General features: G+C 42.5%; 1 protein-coding gene across 1 annotated transcript in view; it reads left to right on the forward strand.

Annotated features, from left to right (window-relative positions):
* Nucleotides 1-3,926: 3,926 nt before the first annotated feature.
* Nucleotides 3,927-22,460, forward strand: part of LOC124003280 (tensin-2-like) — an 80,980-nt gene continuing 62,446 nt past the window's right edge. Inside the window, exons 1-3 of the mRNA XM_046311391.1 lie at nt 3,927-4,642; nt 20,007-20,115; nt 20,195-20,232. The gene's annotated coding sequence lies outside the window, so the exon portion shown is untranslated. The remainder of the gene's footprint in view (nt 4,643-20,006; nt 20,116-20,194; nt 20,233-22,460) is intronic.

Below are 22,460 nucleotides of genomic sequence, written 5' to 3' on the forward strand. Positions count from 1 at the left end.
GTGGAAATTACGAAGAGGTGGAGTACTACAACCCTCAGTCTGCTCAGAAAGGGATCAGCTACCCGACAATCTTCATTGTCCATGAAATTCCTCGAGCAAGAGTCAACCCTACTCCAGAAGATGACCATGCTGAGATGAATCCTCTCGAAGAGCTGACTTACATATCCCTTGGTAACCCCTTACTCTTAGTTATGAATTCTATTCGAAATGGTTTAGACAAAGCTTTCTCCCAAGCCCTTGATTTTACACATTCCCCCGACATAAGCCAGTTGAATCCGACTTAAGACGTCTAGTACATGCAGGGACGCATTCAGATTCGGAAGGAGAGGATATAACCCAGACAATTTCCACCCGTATAGAATTTGGGTATTCCTGATTCAATATATTGTAATTCCCCTAGAGGGCGTAATATATTGTATATTATATCATTTATCTGCCCTTGAGTGCGAAGCCAAGTTTTATTTGTTTTTGAAGCCATTGAGCTAGCATGTATTTCCTTCAATCCATCTCATTGAGGACACACTTATTAATTGGATCAATCTTGGTATCTATAAGAGCTCCAACATGCACATGTGCTCTACCCGGGTAGTAGGCCTACAAACTGGACACACACAGATACTTTTCAATTTAGGACTGAGACCATTTTTTACTGTGCCATTATACTGTATGTGTGTTGATGAATTTATGTCTATGCAGTAAATGTGCAGTTTAAAAAAAAATGTTTTAATACAACCCTTGTGCCTGTGTCAAATTCTACTTTAGCGAACCTACAATAGATTCTAGCCCAGACACTACTGCTCCTAGAGAATATTGTTAAGTGTTACCTGTATGAAGTTTCAAATGCATTCTGTTATTGATAAATAATGTACTAGGTATTTTAAACATTTTAATTAAAAATAATAATAATATTAATCAAATATTTAATCGGTATTCCTGAAATGAAGGGGATAGTGATGCAATCGTTGCGAGAGAGAGGGAATCTGATTTAATTTGTTCTCAACTTGCAGGTCAGACTCAGAATAAATGGAGTTAGTGTTGGCTGAGCCTGCTCGGGAGCAGGTTAGTTCTGAAGAAATTTACCTGACTAAAAAGTGAACCACATTTGTATGACTGGTTATCCCGAGTTGAACTCAGGGTTGACCAAAGTTGCCTCGCTAGAGCTCCTTAAACCTGATTTGTAGAATAACCCTCTAGTTACTTATCAAAATTAGCTAGCTACCCCTCAGGTGTGGTCCTGAACAGAGGTTGACCGATTAATCGGAATGGCCGATTAATTAGGGTCGATTTCAAGTTTTCATAACAATCGAAAATCGGTATTTTTGGACACCGATTTGGCCGTTTTTTTTTTACACCATTATTTAATCTTTATTTAACTAGGCAAGTCAGAACACATTCTTATTTTCAATGACGGCCTAGGAAAGGTGGATTAACTGCCTCGTTCAGGGGCAGAACGACAGATTTTTTTTTTTACCTTGTCAGCTCGGGGATTCAATCTTGCAACCTTACAGTTAACTAGTCCAATGCTCTAACAACCTGATTACATTGCACTCCACGAGGAGACTGCCTGTTACGCGAATGCAGTAAGCCATGGAAAGTTGCTAGCTAGCATTAAACTTATCTTAATAAAAACAATCAATCAATCATAATCACTAGTTAACTACACATGGTTGATGATATTACTAGTTTATCTAGCGTGTCCTGCGTTGCATATAATCGATGCGGTGCGTATCGTTGCTCCAAAGTGTACCTTACCATATACATCAATAAATACCTTTCTTAAAATCAATACACAGAAGTATATATTTTTAAACCTGCATATTTAGCTAAAAGAAAGGTTAGCAGGCAATATTAACCAGGTGAAATTGTCACTTCTCTTGCGTTCATTGCACGCAGAGTCGGGGTATATGCAACAGTTTGGGCCGCCTAATTTGCCAGAATTTTACGTAATTATAACATAACATTGAAGGTTGTACAATGTAACAGGAATATTTAGACTTATGGACGCCACCCGTTAGATAAAATACAGAACGGTTCCGTATTTCACTGAAAGAATAAATGTCTTGTTTTCGAGATGAGTTTCCGGATTCGACCATATTAATAACCTAAGGCTTGTATTTCTGTGTGTTATGTTATAACTAAGTCTATGATTTGATAGAGCAGGCTGACTGAGCGCTGGTAGGCAGCAGCAGGCTCGTAAGCATTCATTCAAACAGCACTTTTGTGCATTTGCCAGCAGCTTTTTATGACTTCAAGCCTATCAACTCCTGAGATTAGGCTGGTGTAACCGATGTGAACCGATGTGCGCTAATAGCGTTTGAAACGTCACTCGCTCTGAGACTTGGAGTGGTTGTTCCCCTTGCACTGCATGGGTAACGCTGCTTCGGGGGTGGCTGTTGTCGATGTGTTTCTGGTTTGAGCCCAGGTCGGAGCGTGGAGAGGGACGGAAGCTATACTGTTACACTGGCAATACTAAAGTGCCTATAAGAACATCCAATAGTCAAAGGTTAATGAAATACAAATGGTATAGAGAAAAATAGTCCTATAAAATAACTACAACCTAAAACTTCTTACCTGGGAATATTGAAGACTGATGTTAAAATGAACCACCAGCTTTCATATGTTCTCATGTTCTAAGCAAGGAACTTAAACGTTAGCCTTCTTACATGGCACATATTGCACTTTTACTTTCTTCTTCAACACTTTGTTTTTGCATTATTTAAACCAAATTGAACAGGTTTCATTTTATTTGAGGCTAAATTGATGTTATTGATGTATTATATTAAGTTAAAATAAGTGTTCATTCAGTATTGTTGTAATTGTCATTAACACAAATAAATGAAAAAAAGCTGCCAATTTAATCGGTATCTGCTTTTTTTTGGTCCTCCAATAATTGGTATCGGTATCCGCATTGAAAAATCATAATCGGTCGACCTCTAGTCCTGAATATGATTTTTATTTTGTGGAGAACACTTTTCGCCCCCTGCTGTGTACAGGACTCTTGGTGGCAGGTGTGGAGGGTCCTGCTGTGTCCCCGTCCCCTTCCCTCTGGCCTGTCTCGACAGTGACAGGAGGGTCCCAGACCCCTCTGCTAAAAACAACCTTCAGCGTGTTTATGTTTTACCTTAGGAATGCTGACAGGCAATAGGTTGTGTGTGTATCATCACTCCAGGGGAGTGTGTGTGTGTGTGTGTGTTTTGTATGTTCTCTTGCAGTCGGATGCAATCATTTTGTATTTCAACCTCTTGTTGCTCCGTACCCTGCGTGTGTGTGTATGGGTGTTTATTGGACTAATTTGAGACTAGTCTGTTTGTGTATCTCACAGTTTGAGTAGTTCTCTACTGCAGCAGATTCAAGTCAGTGAGTGGGGGGGGGGGGGGGGGGGGCTGGCTGATCGTGTGTTAACTGTGTTTGTTTTCCTGCTCTGCTGTGGGGTGTTATTCCTGATGGCTTGGCGGAATGCCAGCTGGCTCTCCGAGGAGGTCCTAAATCCCCGTGTTACTCTACACAGATCTAAAGGATCAGAGCCTATTATTGTTTTCAGTTGAGAGGGATGTTAAGGCAAAGTGTGTCTTCTCTCCTCATGCAGAGTTGCTGGGTTGGTGCACAAGGTTTTTGCTTGTGAGGTACTATCTAGTCGCTTACCCATGACATGAGAGGAGAAATAATAGGATCGAACCATTGCACCGTGTATGCCCGCCCCTCATGTGCTAAGTTGCAGAGTCCGGTGGGTCGACAGGGTGTCGCACTGAGCGGCGCCATCTAATTTCAGGGGGAACGATGGAGGGAAAAAGAGGCTGAACACAGCAAGAAAAAGGGAAGGGCCTGAAGTCAGCCTGACCTAAACAGCTGTTTGGAAAGGGGGGGGGGGGGTGGAGAAATGAGAGAGAGGGGAAGAGTACTGTTTGTGCAGCAGCCTGGCAGGGTGAACAGCTAGTGAGAGGGTTGTAAGAGGAGAGGGGGAATGAGAGAGCAGGGTGTTTCTTTGAAGGCGGAAAGGGGAGAAAGAGGGCAACCAGAGAAGAGGGCAACCAGAGAAGAGTGTAAGTGCAGAGAGTGAAGGGTCCGTGCGTGCTGGGAGGGAAGGGACAACCGCTAGCGAGGGAGAGAGAATGGTGTAAAAGTACAGGCTGACAGAAGAAAGAAGGGTGCAGGAACGGCAAGAGCGACGGCAGGAGGGCGAGAGAGAGAGAGCGGTCCCTGTGTGGTGAAGGAAAGACGGGGGGCTGGACTGAGTGAATGTTGTGACGGTTCCAGTCCTGGCTGAGTAGAGAGAGAGAAAGATCAACTTGGACAGGGGTGTGAGGGCTCACGGGGAGGAAAGGGGTTTTGGGGTGTCAAAGAAGCAAGGAAGGACCCAGCTTCCCTGTACTAGCGTGAAAAGGAGGAAAAGAGTGATTCCCTATTGAAAAAAAAAAAAAACGAGGGGAGCCTAAGGAGTAAGAGACAGAAAGCAGGTCCTTGGGATATCCGGACAACTGACTTGTGGATCAAATCTGAAAAAGGAGAAGACGGAACCAGAGGATCAATGGGGTGCATTCACAGTATCCAGCATTGCAGCAGAAGGAGATGCGCTCCGGAACCTGAGGGATCCCCGAAAGTAGCAGTCCACAATATCCCCATTGAAATCCTACAGCTGGCTGAGGTAAGCGCGGCACTTGTTGACATCTCTGTCTGCAACACTCTAAAAGTGTAACCCTTCTGTGGCTCAGTTGGTAGAGCAAGCTACAGATGTCAGGGTGGTGGGTTCTATTCACGCTGGGGGCCACTCATCTAAAGATGTATGCCTACAATACTGTTAGTTGTTTTAGGCGCCTGCTGATGTATATCCCCCTCAGGAGACAATATTTTGATGATGAATAAAAAGTACAAAACTTCCAAGTTCTTGATTGATTGTAAACGTGAGTGACTCGCCGACTGCTTTTTGGAGTTGTCTGGTGACCCATCATATGTAAACAGAATCAATATTTCTATGCAGGACCCGGAGTCTCAGCCCATAAGGTGTCACCTGAATCCTAATGGAAATGGGGCATGTGGATAGTGTCATGGTGTGCGATATAACAGAAACTCACTCTCAAATGGTTTGGATTGAAATTCAAATCGGTGGTCTCAAAGTCAGATCCTGGAGGCTTAGGAGCGTGTGCAATAGTGTGTTGTTCCACCCCATGGGTACCACACTTGATCTAACTTATCATGGTCCTCAATCAACACCCTGATTAGTTTAATCTGATATTGTTAGTTCTGGGCTGGAACAAAAACCTAGAGTGCATTTGGAAAGTATTCAGGCCCCTTGACTTTTCCAACATTTTAAATTGCCTTATTCTAAAATTGATTAATTAAAAAAATGTCCTCAATCTACACACAATACACCATAATGACAAAGCGAAAACAGGTTTTTAGAAATGTTGCTAGTGTATTACAAATATAAAACATCTTATTTACATAAGTATTCAGACCCTTTGCTATGAGACTTAAAATTGCTCAGGTGCATCCTGTTTTCCATTGATCATTCTTGAGCTGTTTCTACAACTTGATGGAAGTCCACCTGTGGTAAATTCAATTAGGTCCCAGAGTTGACAGTGCATATCAGAGCAAAAACCAAGCCATGAGGTCAAAAACAGTGGCCTCCATCATTCTTAAATGGAAGAAGTTTGGAATCGCCAAGACTCTTCCTAGAGCTGGCCCAGTCAGAACCCGGACTTGAACACGATCAAACATCTCTGGAGAGACCTGACAATAGCTGTGCAGTGACACTCCCCATCCAACCTGACAGAGCTTGAGAGGATCTGCAGAGACGTATGGGAGAAACTCCCCAAATACAGTGGTGCCAAGCTTGTAGCGTCATACCCAAGAAGACTCGAGGCTGTTATCTCTACCAAAGGTGCTTCAAAGTTCTTAGTAAATGTTCTACTTATGTAAATGCTTTATCGTTATGGGGTACTGTGTGGAGATGGATTAAATACAGAAAAGCATATTTCATCTGTTTTTTGAATAACGCTGTAACATAATGTGGAAAAAGTGAAGGTCTGAATACTTTCCAAATGTAGGTACAAATAAAAAAACAGCAACAGTTCTACACCGTAGACACTATGATCCTAGTTTGGCAGAGGTCTGGTACATTCTACCTGGTCACCTCAATCCATACCTCCGCTGACTTCCGACCAAGCGGATGTTCCCGTTTTCAGTGAAAATGGAAAGACAGCCTGTGACGTGACTTCTGCTTTTAGACGTTGACAATGGCGACACTCCATCTTAACTCCTCCTCCACATTTACTGGGTTGGTTGAACAGTGCAGAAGAGAACCTCCCCCGCGTTTTTTTTTGTGATGATATAACATTTTAAAATGCAATTTCGGAGAAAGATTACAACTTTGGAAGCAACTACTTGTCCACACCAAAGAGAGGATGGTCTCAGCTTTCTGTAGGTATAATCTATAATTTCTCAATGATCAATAAGCTCAAAGCACACTTTTTTTCTTTTTTACAATCAAGATATTTGAAAATGCTTAGAAATGTGGAGTATGAAAATGTGCATCGGTCAATGAAAGTGCACTAGGCCTCATTGCAACGTTTGTGTTTTTGTATGACATTACATTAACTGTTAGATTTATACATGGCTACTAGCAGTAGGTGTTATATTTAGAGTTGGTGATCTAGCTACTATGTTTTGAGTTGGCACTTCCTCAGGTGGTGAATTGGCACAAATTCTGCAGCCCTAATTGTGACGGTAAAATAGAACTAATATGGCCTGATGTGGTGTTCTGCCCCTGAGCAATGTGGATTAAGGCACCCTGCACTGCTCTGATTCAGAGGGGTTGGGTTAAATGCGGAAGGCACATTTCAGTTGAAAGCATTCAGTTGTACAACTGACGAGGTATCCCCCTTTCCCTTTTTAATTGTCAAGCCAAAATTCATGACAACCCTGGATTTAGGTTGCTTATCAAAATATATTTGAATCATGCATTTCTGCTTGAACATGTTTGATGTAAAAATGTCTTCATTGAATCTCCGTAGTCTATTGCACTTCTTAATAAAGCATTGAGAATAGCTTTATAAATTATTAGGTCTACTCAAATTGTTTGTTGTGTGACGCTGTGCACATTTTGGGGGGGGGGGGGGGGTGATTGCCACCAAATCATGGGCTGGTGCCACCAGGGGAAAAATGTTAGCCCTGCCCTGTTTAGTCAAGGGTATTAAAGTATCCCCAGTATTCGCCGCACGCAATGTCAGTAGTCCCATTTAGTTCACTTTCAGATGGGGTCATATACCGGTCAGGATTAGAGGTCAAGAGAGAGAGAGCGGGGGATGGATAGTTGGAGGGGATCGAAGGGGGTTAATCATGTCTGTTCCCTGGTGATCAAAGTTGAAGGGGAAGTGGTGTCCGTTACTCTCCTATGCGTCGTGTCGTCTGCATGTCTGCTGTAGCCGTATTTAGGAGCAGCCACATTGCAACATGGCTCCAAGTGTGTCTTTACTAGTCTGTTCCAAAAATGTGAAGTGCATGCATGTACGATATCTTTACATGATTAAGGCCCGTGTCATAAATCAGAATTCAATCATTGAATTCGATCATCTGTGTGAGTGCTGTTCTATTGTTTTTGTTTTCCTGATAGCAGTACAGTGAAAATACTATGGTACGAGGTTGTGGTTGTGACAGTTGACTAGATCATCTGCGCGTGCTGTTAATACTTGTATCAATACCTGGCTGATGCTCGACAGCCCTCAAATTCAAATCTGGACCTTGATGCCAGTTCAACTGCTTTCCTTTTATTCTTCCCCTCTAATCGGGGACTGATTTAGACTTGGGACACCAGGTGGGTACAGCTAACAGAGAAACAGCCGTATACCCCTGCCCTAGAGAAAGAAACATTGGCATGGGTTTATACATGCATCATTTGTTTGTATAATGTGTCATGTTTGTTGGCAAAGTTGACATTGCATTTCTCCAATCCGCAGGTATTGCATTGTGTTCAATGCTCATTGCTCTCTTGAATGCCATTGACATTTTTCTTTTGGTGCCGTGCGTATTTAAACCCCAGCCAAAAAATAAGGTGCTCGTTGACCAGGCGCATTCACACGCGCCCGTGTTCCTGTACCTATTCTGGGAGTTTCATGGCTCTTTTTCGAGGTGTCACTCTTCTGCTCCTGGAATGTGGGGATATAAATACACATCGTAGGGTCATACCTCTGGTTTCCCCACCTGCTCCTGTCCCTTCCGTGTGTGTTACCCAAAGCCAGGACCCATACTTCAGCATGTCGTCAGCAACAGGCTGTCACTGAGAACACACACACACACACACTTTGTGGAAAGGGGAGTCTCTGGTAGTGTATTTGGAGAGGTTTATGTAGGCCTGTGTGTGCATATGGTGTGTGACTACAGTGTAGCGTAGTATGTGTGCTGCAGTGTGTGTGCATGCAAGAGTAAATATCCAAGTGTGTGTGGGAGAGATGTGGATGCTGGCTTTCTGTTCACACACCATTAAAAAACCACATCTACCAGAAGGTAATAAGGACCATCCACTATGTATGAATCACTGGCATCAGCCGCTCCTCTCCCATCTCCATATTAGAGGCTGTGTGCTTTGAGGCTGTAATGGTTGGAGATGCCTTGGGAATGAGCTAGCCTTTGGCTGGAGTATGACGAAAGGGGTGGGGTGCTCAAATCCAGAAATTTCACAAACAGTTATGCAAGTCTACTGGGACAACTGGGGTGTACAGTTCCTATAGAAAGTAAAATGAATGTAATTGTCTTTCTGTGTCAACGATCTACACAAAACACAAAAAAAAAACTCTCAAAGTGGAAGAAACATTTGAAATTAAATGTAAAGCTACTCTTGATTGCATAAATATTCAAACACACTACGTTGACATGCCCACACAAAACCCTCACATATTCGCATACACTACATACGCACACAAACATACGAATACACTAACATAAATACACTCATTGTCACTAGTGCTGCGTTCCTTATTCAACTCTTAATATTAGCAATCCTGATGCATAGTCACTTTACCCTGCCTTCATGTACATCTCTAGCTCAAATACCTCGTACCTCTGCACATTGATCTGGTACTGGTACTCCCTGTATAGAGCTTCATTCTTGTGTATTATATTCCTCTCTTGTTACTATTTCATTTTTTAAACTCTGCATTGTTGCTTTGGGCTCATAGGCTGGCTTTTCACTGTGAAGTCTTCAGCAGTTGAATTCGGCGAATGTGACATACGATTTGATTGGAACCACATTCACGAAAGGCCCTAATTGTACTCTTTTGTGGGGGATTCAATACATCTTCCTCATGCAAAACCAGTCAAATCGATCAATATAATTGAAAAGTTTGAATCCCATGGAGAGAGGTTTTCTCTACATTGTTTGGTATGCAATGTGGCTTCTCTGGTTCTCTTCTCCTTTCTCACCACTAGGTGCCGCTATTGTCTAATATTTTGTACTCGTAGTCTTGTGGAAAACAGTGACATTGACGTGCAGAGATGATAGATATAGTGTGAATAATTGATTGGATTTTTTATGTTTTAAAAATGTACACGATGAATGCGGTAATATTATTCACATTGGTTCATATAAATCTACATCGTCAATCAAACACATTTTTGGCAACTCCCTTATTAGTATGACCTGGCCAATAGATTTAGTCAAATCTGTAAAACAATCCTCTGGGGTTTGTTGTGGCCCTAAATCCACCTACGTCGGGAATAGATCTGAAAGATTGCATTTTTAGTGCAACAGTTCCATCTTTTTAAAGTAATTACAAGGCACAACAGTCATTGATTTATACGTCTCTAATTTAACAGCAAAGAGGCCCCTTCCAATCATTTTCTAGTTTGGCTTTGTTGAAGTCCTTTGTCATCCCCAGACAAGCTGAGCGGTACCATCTCCTGAGGTAATAGATTCAACACTTACAGCCAAATGCTGGAACACATTCTGGAAAGTCTATAGATTCAGTGGTCCCTTTATTAGGTACAACGCCCTTTGCATCTGGAACAGCGTGAATTCAAAATTGTTGATGAAACTGGGAAAGGAGATGGACTGTTCAAGTTAAGTCCAGTTGGAGTTTATTATAATAATATAATAATATATGCCATTTAGCAGACAGTCAGAACAAGTTTTGGAACTTTTCTGAGTTAGAAAAGACCATCAGACTGCTGTCATTTTGCACATTCTAAAGTTCAAACAGCAACAGAATACCTGAATACTTCTCTGCATGCTTTAGTGTCTAGCAAGCCAAGACCACTGGACTTGGTGTATATAGGAGCAATGTATTTTCGTGTATAGAGTAGTGAACCTAATAAAGTGGCAACTGAGTGTAGATATCACAAACAACTCATTGTGAGCAGTGTCTGTCTATTATACTTTTGATCAATGGGTATAATGGTCAATCTGATCCCCAAGGCTCACTTGGATATATAGAGTTGGAGGTAAATAAATAAAACAAACATGAAACTAGGACATTAAAACACTGGCAGAATTATTTCATCCACATCCATTCACATAAAATATGTATTTTAAAGTATCAATACCCTTCTAAGACCACTGTCTTTCTGGACGTTTTAAAAGGTTTGTAAATAGTTATGTCTGTAATGAATGTGAATTGAAGGGGATATGGTAATGCCTATGTAGATTATGTAGTTTCTCCACTGGTCTAATGTGTGGTAGTTGCGCACTTCCCTACTGAATTATGTAGAACTGGTTTGGGCCAGTTTATATTTGTTTTAATTATCTTTTGTGAAAAAAACAAATTTTCACGTAGGCTTTGTGTTAGCAGTTTAAGAGAGAAAGAGAGCGAATAGCATAGTGGCAGCCTGGTGGAAGTCCTAGTTTTTAATGGTTAGTGCCAGTAGATTGCAGAGGGGCTCACATACAGTTCAGAGGCAAATCATAATGTATACATTTAGCCCAAAAACAAAACATGTACTTTTTTTTGTTATCCACCCTCTGGTATCTTTCAATATCCATGCTAATATATACAGTATACAGTACACTACCGTTCAAAAGTTTGGGGTCACTTAGAAATGTCCTTGTTTTTGAAAGAAAATCATTTTTTTGTCCATTTTAAAATAACATCAAATTGATCATAAATATAGTGTAGACATTGTTAATGTTGTAAATGACTATTGTAGCTGGAAACAGCAGATTATTTTTTTAATGGAATATCTGCATAGGTGTACAGAGGCCTATTATCAGCAACCATCACTCCTGTGTTGGCATGTTGTGTTAGCTAATCCAAGTTTATCATTTTAAAAGGCTAATTGATCATTAGAAAACACTTTTGCAATTATGTTAGCGCAGCTGGAAACTGTTGTTCTGATTTAAAGAAGCAATACAACTGGCTTTCTTTAGACGAGTTGAGTATCTGGAGCATCAGCATTTGTGGGTTCGATTACAGGAAGGAGGAGTGGGAGGCCCCGGTGCACAACTGAGCAAGAAGACGAGTACATTTGAGTGTCTAGTTTGAGAAACAGATGCCTCACAAGTCCTCAACTGGCAGCTTCATTAAATAGTACCCGCAAAACACCAATCTCAACTTCAACAGTGAAGAGGCGACTCCGGGATGCTGGCCTTCTAGGCAGAGTTGCAAAGAAAAAGCCATATCACAGACTGGCCAATAAAAATAAAAGATTAAGATGGGCAAAAGACCACAGACATGGATTTTTCTTTGCAACTCTGCCTCGAAGGCCAGCATCCCGGAGTCGCATCTTCACTGTTGACGTTGAGACTGGTGTTTTGCAGGTACTATAGTAATTGTGCACTGGGGCCTCCCACTCCTTCTATTCTGGTTAGTCAGTTTGCGCTGTTCTGTGAAGGGAGTAGTACACAGCATTGTACGAGATCTTCAGTTTCTTGGCAATTTCACGCATGGAATAGCCTTCATTTCTCAGAACAAGGATAGACTGATGAGTTTCAGAAGAATGTTCTTTGTTTCTGGCCATTTTGAGCCTATAATCAAACCCACAAATGCTGATGCTCCAAATACTCAACTCGTCTAAAGAAGACCAGTTTTATTGCTTCTTTAATCAGAACAGTTTTCAGCTGTGTTAACATAATTACAAAAGGGTTTTCTAATGATCAACCAGCCTTATAAAATGATAAACTTGGATTAGCTAACAACGTGCCATTGGAAAACAAGAGTGGTGGTTGCTCATAATGGGCCTCTGTATGCCTATGTAGATATCCCAATAAAAATCAGGTACAATAGTGATTTACAACAATGTCTACACTGTATTTCTGATCCATTTGATGTTATTATAATGGACACAAACGTTGCTTTTCTTTATTTCTTTTTTTTTTTTTTTGAAATTTCGTGACCCCAAACCTTTGAACAGTAGTGTATGGTATGGTTCACTCTGAGTTTTCCTGATCTCCACTGTGGAATGTCCATGTTGATCCTCTTGGTTGTCTTGATCCTCTTGATTCATCCACTTCTTTGTTAGTCAGGCCTGACCCCTTCATCCCGTAGGTTTTTCCTGTAATCTAATTTAATATGACTGAAGATGCAGACTTTTATGCCAGGCCCCTTCTAATAGGGTTTAACAGACTTGTTAGAACTTTGACCACATGCCCTCTATCAAATCAAAACTGGAACTTTTACTCAAAACAGAAGTTGTAAGAGTATGCTAGACATTTCTATAAAAAATTATACCTAGTTTGAGGTTTCTGTGAACAACTGTGAATTAGTTATTGATTTATACCGCTTTAAATGGCATCTTTATAGATTTGATGTATTTATATCAAATCCAATCTGTAAGGTTTACTCAAAACAAAAATGATGCTAGACATTTATAGAATAAATCATAACCTAGCTTGATGATTCTGTCATAATCAGTGAAAACGTTAATGATTTTTACAATTTTAAATGGCATTTGGCAAATGTCTGTTGAATGTCCAAATGTGTGAATATAAAACCAACTTTAATTGCACAGGTTCTAAAAGGTGACCAAATTGCGAGATGATTAAGGTAAGGACTTGTTGTAATCACCATCAGCCAACTATTATTTATCTCGACAATTTAATTGAAAAAACGTGTACTTGGGTGTGGATGTCTGCAAAACACGTCACTAGTAAACACTTCTGTGTTAGATTATTATGGGTTATTTATCTGGGTTTCAGTTTCTTATTACCTGCTTGCAAAAGTGAGTGAAGACAACATGACTCTAATTTCTACCGGTTTTACTCATTATCGTACTCTTAACGGTTAACCTAATGCTCTTTAACAACCACGAACCTCGACTCCAACATTTTTACTATACCATACTATTCTCCACTAGACTATACTATAGGCTATCATACTTCAATATGAATTGTAGAATACTATACTGCCAGTACAGTTAAAGTCAGAAGTTTACATACACTTAGGTTGGAATCATTAAAACGTGTTTTTCAACCACTCCACAAATATCTTGTTAACAAACTATAGTTTTGGCAAGTCGGTTAGGACACCTACTTTGTTCCTGACACAAGTCATTTTTCCAACAATTGTTTACAGACAGATTATTTAACTTATAGCTCACTGCGTCACAATTCCAGTGGGTCAGAAGCTTACATACGCTAAATTGACTGTGCCTTGAAACAGCTTGGAAAATTCCAGAAAATGATGTCATGGCTTTAGAAGCTTCTGATTAGGCTTATTGACATCCATTTGAGTCAATTGGAGGTGTACCTGTGGATATATTTCCAGGTCTACTTTCAAACTCAGTGCCTCTTTGCTTGACAACATGGGAAAATCAAAAGAAATCAGTCAAGACCTCAGGGAAAACGTGTACACCTCAAACACTTGTTTATCTTTGGGAGCAATTTCCAAACGTCTGAAGGTACCACATTCATCTGTACAAACAATAGTACTCAAGTATAAACACCATGGGACCAGACCGGCGTCATACTGCTCAGCAAGGAGACACGTTCTGTCTCCTTCTATATCGACATAACCTGAAAGGCCGCTCAGCAAGGAAGAAGCCTCTGTTCCAAAACCACCATTAAAAAAGCCAGACTACGGTTTGCAACTGCACAAGGGGACAAAGATCGTTCTTTCTGGTCTGATGAAACAAAAATAGAACTGTTTGACCATAATAACCATCCGTTATGTTTGGAGGAAAAAGGGGGAGGCTTGCAAGCCGAAGAACACCATCCCAACCGTGAAGCATGGGGGTGGCAGCATCATGTTGTGGGGGTGCTTTGCTGCAGGAGGGACTGGTCCACTTCACAAAATAGATGGCATCATGAGGTAGGAAAATTGTGGATATATTGAAGCAACATCTCAAGACATCAGTCAGGAAGTTAAAGCTTGGTCGCAAATGGTTCTTCCAAATGGACAATGACCCCAAGCATACTTCCAAAGTTGTAGCGAAATGGCTTAAGGACAACAAAGTCAAGGTATTGGAGTGGCCATCACAAAGCCCTGACCTCAATCCTATAGAAAATGTGTGTGTAGAACTGAAGAAGTGTGTGCGAGCAAGGAGGCTCAGTTACACCAGCTCTGTCAGGAGGAATGGGCCAAAATTCACCCAACTTATTGTGGGAAGCATGTGGAAGGCTACCCAAAACGTTTGACCCAAGGTGAACAATTTAAAGGCAATGCTACCAAATACCAATTGAGTGTATGTAAACTTCTGACCCACTGGGAATGTGATGAAATACATCAAATCTGAAATCAATCATTCTCTCTACTATTATTCTGACATTTCACATTCTTAAAAGAAATTGGTGATCCTAACTGACCTAAAACAGGTCATTTTTACTAGGATTAAATATCAGGAATTGTGAAAAACTGAGTTTAAATGTATTAGGCTAAGGTGTATGTAAACTTCTGACTTCAACTGTATATGCTATGCTTGTGAAATATAATGTATATCATCCCACTTAACTTTGTCCAGTTTCACCCAACAGTTGATTTCATTTGAGTTTGTGTCACTTGAGCTTCCTGGATGGCTTCCTAGATGTCTTATATAATAGTCAAATGTTCCTTGGATGGAAAGTATTAGTTACAAAAGAAACAAATGTTAAGTCACTCGTCTTTGCCAAGGGTGTAGGCGAGTTCACATTGTGTGTACGCCACTCAAATAGTTTCTTCAGTGTTTCTTTTTCCAGATTCATCAGATAATTTCCCTTGCCATTGACCATTATTTTTAAAAGGATGGACACTGAATTGCTTAACTCAAATTGATTCTAGGAGGCAGCCCTAATCATGAGTTATATAACAGTATACCAGCCGATGGATCTAATAAAAGATGTATGCCTAGTATCTAACTAGAGACAGGGGTGGGTGCGGAGCGAGGGAGTGAAAGACAGAGAGTGAGAAAAAGAGAGTGAAACTTACAGATTAGTCATCTCTCCCTGTAACAAACACAGTCATAATGTCAGATCCATCCATTCTGATGAGTCCAGTGGCAGTTTAGTAAACATGCAAAGTTACCCCAAATATAACAGTCTGGACACATGTGTGTGTGTATATATATATATATATATATTACACACATCATTGTATGTATTTTCACACTGTGCTCTGGCCATCTGAATGTCTGTAGGATTACCACTATGGTGTTGAACATGCTATTTTAACATCATTGCGTGTTAAAAACAAGCCAGGGGCAACTTCAGTGGTCTACATGAACTCTATTGATATTGATAGAACACACACACACACATGCATTTCAAAGCAACCTTTTAAATCAAATCAAAGCTACATATGCTTCCTCTTAGAATGTGGGATGGAGGGAGAGGGAGGGAGGGGCGGCCAACGGAGAGGTGTGGCGTGGGAGGGAGGGAGGGGCGGCCAACCTAAGAGGTGTGCCGTGTGATGGAGTGAGTGAATAAGTAAAGGTGATGGAGTGAGTGAATAAGTAAAGGTGATGGAGTGAGTGAATAAGTAAAGATGGAATAAGTAAAGGTGATGGAGTGAGTGAATAAGTAAAGGTGATGGAGTGAGTGAATAAGTAAAGGTGATGGAGTGAGTGAATAAGTAAAGGTGATGGAGTGAGTGAATAAGTAAAGGTGATGGAGTGAGTGAATAAGTAAAGGTGATGGAGTGAGTGAATAAGTAAAGGTGATGGAGTGAGTGAATAAGTAAAGGTGATGGAGTGAGTGAATAAGTAAAGGTGATGGAGTGAGTGAATAAGTAAAGGTGATGGAGTGAGTGAATAAGTAAAGGTGATGGAGTGAGTGAATAAGTAAAGGTGATGGAGTGAGTGAATAAATAAAGGTGGTGGAGTGAGTGAATAAGTAAAGGTGATGGAGTGAGTGAATAAGTAAAGGTGATGGAGTGAGTGAATAAATAAAGGTGATGGAGTGAGTGAATATGTAAAGGTGATGGAGTGAGAATGAATAAGGTGAAAGGTGATGGAGTGAGTGAATAAATAAAGGTGGTGGAGTGAGTGAATAAGTAAAGGTGATGGAGTGAGTGAATAAGTAAAGGTGATGGAGTGAGTGAATAAGTAAAGGTGATGGAGTGAGTGAATAAGTAAAGGTGATGGAGTGAGTGAATAAGTAAAGGTGATGGAGTGAGTGAATAAGTAAAGTGATGGATGAGTGGAGTGAGTGAATGAAAATAAAGGTGGTGGAATGTAAAGTGAATATGTAAAGGTGATGGAGTGAGTGAATAAGTAAAGGTGATGGAGTGAGTGAATAAGTAAAGGTGATGGAGTGAGTGAATAAGTAAAGGTGATGGAGTGAGTGAATAAATAAAGGTGTTTGTTACTGGAGTTGGTGTTAGTTGTTGACCCAGACCACACCCCTCCCCCTCCCTTCTGGGGAGGATGGATGAATGACTCAATGAGGTGACACCGCTTTCTGATGTTCTCAGACTTTTGCCATGCCTTTGTCCTCTGAGTGCATTAAAAGCATGGATTTTGAGTCAGTAGAAGATGTAGATTTTATAGTTACACAGTCACAGGGACTGTGTGCATTTGTGCGTGAATGTAGGTTTTTGGTTTCTGTTGAAATATGTGTATACGTGTAACTGTGTTGCTTAAAATAAGTGTTGTATCTTGTAGGCAGGTGAGTCTGAATCCCGTGCTTGTGCTTGCATGTATGCATGCGTGAGCAGCTGTTTTTATGTGGTCCATTCAATGTTCCTGGAGGTTTTGATCTTGCTTATTGGACGAGCCATCAATCTTCCAATGTTTGTGCAAATGTCCACTTGTAAAATGAGCAGCAGCAATGGAATGAAACCCGACATCCATTCCCATTTTAGTTTTCTGACAAATGATGTTCTCTCAATGAACCAAGTCATTCTTGTCTCTACTTCTCTTCTCTCTGCCCCTCCTCTCGGCTTTGCTCGGTGGCTCCCAAACTTCTTTGTGACGTGACTCACAAAGCTTTTCAAGTTATTGCGACCCACAAGTGAACAAAGTCATATTTCTAGCCAGTAACTGCTAAGCTTTAGCCACAAACTCTGGGTTTTGATCCGCCATTTAACAGATTAGATTATCATTTGAGCAACATTTTTGGGGTGTTCTAGTTTGTCTCTGGTGCCTGTTGACAGTGCCAACTGTCTAGCATAGGTTTCCACTGAAAGGGTGCCTGTACTGCACTGTGCCAGTCTAGGCAGCTGTGCAAACATCCACCTCTCTCCCTGTATTAAGGAAAATGGTAGTGGTGTGTCTCTCTCTCTCTAGTCTGAATCCCTCCATCCCTTCAACCTGTAACACAAAGAGTGAAGACAGACATATAGACACACACACACACATATATTCACCACCCTCACACTATCTATCAAACTATATATCATCAACGGGGCTGCCATGGAGACAATAACTTCAAATTCCTCAGCGTACACATCTCAGAGAAGCCAACCACACGCACACCGTAGTGAAGGCCTCAGGATGCCGAAGAAATTTGGCCTGTCCCCGATGGCCCTCAATGCATCACAGCCTGGTAAAGAAACTCTGCCGAGGACCTCAAGGCTCTTCAGAGGGTGATATGTGCAGCCGAACGCACCATTGGGTGCACACTGCCTGCCCTACAGGACACCTACAACACCATGTGTCGCAGGAAGGCCAAGAAGATCATCAGGGACACCAGCCACCCGAGCCAAGACCTGTCCTCCCCGCTTCAATCACTCAGATGTGGGCAGTGCAGGAGCATCATGGCAAAAAAATTGAAAAGACTGGCCAATAGTTTCTACCCTCAGACCATCGGGCTGCTGAATAGCCACCACTAGTCAGCTACCTGCTCCCCCTCTCCCTATGAACCCCCCACCTTACTATGGACGTTCTTTCTCCTGCTACTCCCACTATGGACATCCCCCCCCCCCCCCAGCAGACTTTTACTCTGCCCCATCCCAACGACACTCAGCACTTTTTTTTAATTTTTATTTTTTATTTATTGAAATGTTTGTTTTTGCCGCTCAGTGGTCATGGTGCTGCTCCCCCTATGGTCACCCCCACCCTCTCAACGGTCATTACTCTGCCTCCACACCAGTGGTCATGGTGCTGCTCCCCCTATGGTCACCCCCACCCTCTCAACGGTCTTTACTCTGCCTCCACACCAATGGTCATGGTGCTGCTCCCCCTATGGTCACCCCCACCCTCTCAACGGTCTTTACTCTGCCTCCACACCAATGGTCATGGTGCTGCTCCCCCTATGGTCACCCCCACCCTCTCAACGGTCTTTACTCTGCCTCCACACCAGTGGTCATGGTGGCTGTCTTTACCCCTCCACACCAGTGGTCACCTCACCCCCACCCTCTCAACGGTCTTTACTCTGCCTCCACACCAATGGTCATGGTGCTGCTCCCCCTATGGTCACCCCCACCCTCTCAACGGTCTTTACTCTGCCTCCACACCAATGGTCATGGGGCTGCTCCCCTATGGTCACCCCCACCCTCTCAACGGTCTTTACTCTGCCTCCACACCAATGGTCATGGTGCTGCTCCCCCTATGGTCACCCCCACCCTCTCAACGGTCTTTACTCTGCCTCCACACCAATGGTCATGGTGCTGCTGCCCCCTATGGTCACCCCCACCCTCTCAACGGTCTTTACTCTGCCTCCACACCAATGGTCATGGTGCTGCTCCCCCTATGGTCACCCCCACCCTCTCAACGGTCTTTACTCTGCCTCCACACCAATGGTCATGGTGCTGCTCCCCCTATGGCCACCCCCACCCTCTCAACTGTCTTTACTCTGCCTCCACACCAATGGTCATGGTGCTGCTCCCCCTATGGTCACCCCCACCCTCTCAACGGTCTTTACTCTGCCTCCACACCAATGGTCATGGTGCTGCCACCCCCACCCTCTCTCTTTACCCCTATGGTCACCCCCACCCTCTCAACGGTCTTTACTCTGCCTCCACACCAATGGTCATGGTGCTGCTCCCCCTATGGTCACCCCCACCCTCTCAATGGTCTTTACTCTGCCTCCACACCAATGGTCATGGTGCTGCTCCCCCTATGGACACCCCCACCCTCTCAACGGTCTTTACTCTGCCTCCACACCAATGGTCATGGTGCTGCTCCCCTATGGTCACCCCCACCCTCTCAACGGTCTTTACTCTGCCTCCACACCAATGGTCATGGTGCTGCTCCCCCTATGGTCACCCCCACCCTCTCAACGGTCTTTACTCTGCCTCCACACCAATGGTCATGGTGCTGCTCCCCCTATGGTCACCCCCACCCTCTCAACGGTCTTTACTCTGCCTCCACACCAATGGACATGTATTTATTAATCACTCCCATTGTTGTTGTTATGAAAATAGTGCTATTTCTATTTCACTTTGTCCTGCTTGTTGGAGCTCGAAGCCTTCGATTTTCACTGTACTTCACCTTACAACCCTGTGTATGTGACTTAAGCACTTTGAATCACATCCTCTATCTGTCACATTGTCCGTGACCGGACAGACTCTTCTGCATGTCAGTTTTGAGCACAAATATTCCCAGATGTTCTCAGTATACCAATGACCTTTTGTACGATTACATTTGACACAGTTGGTATATTTGGGTGCAGAAATGCCAGCAGTCCATCTCATTGTGTGTGTCATGCTATGCTACTCTGTGTTCTGTTGCAGCTTGGTAAAGGAGCCGTGTCCCATGTGTTCACAGAGAAGAGCTGTAGGAAGAAACGACCAGGCGAAGTGTGTAGACAGACCATCAACAACCCTGGGGCTTTCTGTAAGGGTGAGTTACCGAGTGTAACACAATTCACACACACACACACACAACCAACTCTTACACGGTCTCTTTTGTCTCATTGCAGAGTGCAAGACAGCCGTTCATAAAAAATGTGACGCCAAGGTAGGTCTTGATCCATCTTTAAAATAAAAATTGCTTGTCTAGAGTAAATCTTTTTTTTTGTGTGGTCTACAAGGTTCACCATAGAAAGCTCTAAAATGTTAACATTTTGAAGGGATTCTAACCTGGTCCTAGATCTGTTTGCGCTGTCTCCCCATCTACTATGGTTATTATCACCATCGAAATTGGCAAGGACTAGACAAACCTAGGACAAGGCTAGCATGGTCTAGATGTATCTATAAGAGGGAAGCTGTTAAAAACTACAGGCTATGTTTTTGAAGGATGCCAAGAAATGTTATTACCTCTTGGCATGCTACGTGAGAAAAGGGCATGTTGTGATACAGTACTGACTATTACATGCCAAGTGGCCCAAAATGACATTGGATTATGGGCTGAGGTTGCCAAAAGTTCCTTCCGATTTACAGACTTCGTACACACACACACACAGCAGTTAGAACTAAAATATCAGAGTGGGGCAGTTGTTGTGAGTTGTTGACTGACTGGGTGGTCAGACAGTCTACACAAGCATTCAGGTTCACTTGCAGCAGTCGGGTTAGATAGGACAAGAAAGCATAGGAAGGACATATTACTGCTGGCTTCCGCTCTTTAATGAGACTACGTTATTGCCTGTCTCTCTTTGGCTTAGTAGTAGCTCACTAGGGGGGCTGGTTGGGATTACCAGGTAGTCCAATGCCAGAAAGGACAGTAAGATTTCTGACCACATGGGATTTGAAAGTTACACTCCACATGATGACATTATCACACATACCTGGGCGACTTCCTGTTTACAGAAATCATCAACAGGATTGTATTAATTTGGCAAACGGGAGACAATGGACTTAAACAGGGAGTACTACAGGAACTTGTCCAGTAAGAAATTTAGTTTTCCGCCCTGAATGAAATTGGGAATTCAGATCGGCCAAGACTGCCACTATTGGCTTTTTCTCAGTGTGGGCAAGCCTCAAGCTGCGAGGAGGAGCACAAACTGGGATGAGCATTAGTGTACGCAGGAAGTTGCCCTGCTTTGTATGATGTAATATTGTGGACTCTACCTTTTAACCACTTACTCTAACCATAACACTAACCTGAAATTGCCACCGAGCAACACCACCATGGCTTGGTGTCACATTGAGGGACAAGAGGCACACGAAGCAGCAAGGTGACCATGCTAGAGAGAACAGGTGTGTGTCCGTCCCTCATCGTCTTGTCCCGGGTCCCCAGCTTATGCCACATTGTTTTGAAAATGCCCCTCTTCTCTAATTAGTTAAGACAGCCAGCACTCCTGCACAGGAACTAGTACAGCATCAAATCCCATTCTGTTGGCTTGCAACCTTGTATTTGACATGCTACCACATACCGCCACATTTCACTCTCTCTCTGTCACACGCGCACAGACCGACACACGCACTCAAACTCAATTGTGTGCCTCTTCAAGCACGCACACACACACACACACTCAAAATATAATGGAGTGTGACTCCACACCAGCTGTTGTGTCTAACTCACCCTGCATTAAAAGAGGATTATATATTTTGGCACTCCTCCTCTGTGGTATTATAGTAACGGTAGCATGACCAAAAACAACAGCGGCTTGTGACACGGAGAGGAGTGGAGCGCGCATCACGGTGAGTAATGATCAATATGAAAAGGACACTAAGTAGGTAAATATAGAAATAACGGGCGTTCTCAGGATGCCGGTGAGGGAGCGATTTGAAGGCGAGCGCAAATAAGTGTGTGGCAGCTGGAGACAGAGGGTGTGAGAGAGAGAGAATGATTTGACAGCTCCAATCTGGGAGTATACATAAATACATGAGGGACACGAGACAAGGCTACAAATGTTGTTTAAAAGCTTCACAGCACGCTATCTCTCTGCTCCTCTCTCTCCTCTCTCACCATCTCACCATTGCTCTCTGTACCTGTCAATAAACATTTTTTATAGGCATGACAATGTAGTGGTACCCTACCTATGGGAGACACAGTTATTATGATCATGCTAGTTAAATGATTATTTATTTGTATTTTTACTTCCATTGGTCCTGGGGCCATTGGTAAGGTAAATGGCATCATGAACTGTACCAAGTACCAGGGGATTTTAGCCAAAAACCTGGTTGCACGCCCAATTTTTCAGTTTTTGATTTGTTAAAGAAGTTTGAAATATCCAATAAATGTCGTTCCACTTCATGATTGTGTCCCACTTGTTGTTGATTCTTCACAAAAAAATACAGTTTTAT

This window comes from Oncorhynchus gorbuscha, linkage group LG18 (genome assembly GCF_021184085.1).
Source record: "Oncorhynchus gorbuscha isolate QuinsamMale2020 ecotype Even-year linkage group LG18, OgorEven_v1.0, whole genome shotgun sequence".
NCBI lineage: Eukaryota > Metazoa > Chordata > Actinopteri > Salmoniformes > Salmonidae > Oncorhynchus > Oncorhynchus gorbuscha.